The 1,113-nt window shown below is 40.6% G+C and overlaps 1 pseudogene; it reads left to right on the plus strand.

Annotated features, from left to right (window-relative positions):
- The first annotated feature begins 283 nt into the window (after positions 1-283).
- On the plus strand, positions 284-460 carry LOC147732653 (DNA-directed RNA polymerases I, II, and III subunit RPABC4 pseudogene; annotated as a pseudogene).
- The last annotated feature ends 653 nt before the right edge of the window (positions 461-1,113 follow it).

The following is a 1,113-nucleotide window of genomic DNA, read 5'->3' on the forward strand; positions in this document are numbered from 1 at the left end:
TTACACCATTAGAAATATATTAATATTGGGAAGCGACAAAGGCCACCTTTAATAGAATATACCGAAAGTGGACCTTGAAGTTATCTAGTTTGCACTTTAGCATAGTCTGATTCACCTGTTGTTTTGGGAAAGAAGAACTTTTCTAAAGACTGTGCAACCAGAAAAACCTCTATATTTCAAGACTGGTATAACTCTTCAATCCCAAATTGGAGATGAAGCCATGCCAGATTGCCAGAAGGAACAACTTCACTTCCAAGATCTACAACAATTTTATGGGCACGATATGGAGCCCCCAAAGGATGCACCGCCCCCAAAGCAGCAACCAATTATTTATATCTGTGGTGAGTGTCACACCGAAAATGAAATTAAAGCCAGAGACCCCATACGATGCAGCGAATGTGGCTACAGAATAATGTACAAGAAACTAACAAAGAGATTGGTCGTTTTTGATGCACAGTGATGCACCACCAGCATTACTTTGGAATCTGTTTTCCCCTCTCATAATTAGATTATGCAAAATGTTTGTCCTGATTTACGAGCCTGTGTTTTCTAAAACTAAGTTATGAAACATTTAATAAAAAACAAAAAAAAAACCTCTTCGATCCCATTAATTAACATTAAATCTGAGATTCAAATAATTTCCTGTGATACTTCCCCCGAAACACACATTACACTAGCATTGCCCCTTTAATGCTGTGTCTCAAAAGAATTGGGACACCGACGGACCTTAGCCTTCTGCCATGCTACTGAGCATACCATCCTTCACCAAACGAGAGGGAATTGTGCTGAAAATCCTATAGCCAGACCATATACGAATGACTTGTTTTGGAGGAGGGGGGTGCACTCCTTTTAGATTTTTCCCAATTCACAAATAGCAAGTTTCCGTTGCCGGACCAATATAGTCTGTAAGCTCTACCTACTGAGAGAACACGACAAGAGAGCAACACCATTTGTTGCAAAAATACTATTTGCACTGAAGAAATGATAGTTGAGTATGCTACGCCATTCAACTAAAAGTTTCCAGCGTGTCGGGGTGTGACCAAGGCACCAAAGAGGCAGACGAGAGCTTCTGGCTATGCACAGGCCTAGCAATAATCCTGTTCCATCGGAATG

This window comes from Lissotriton vulgaris, chromosome 2_1 (genome assembly GCF_964263255.1).
Source record: "Lissotriton vulgaris chromosome 2_1, aLisVul1.2, whole genome shotgun sequence".
NCBI classification, from domain to species: Eukaryota; Metazoa; Chordata; class Amphibia; order Caudata; family Salamandridae; genus Lissotriton; species Lissotriton vulgaris.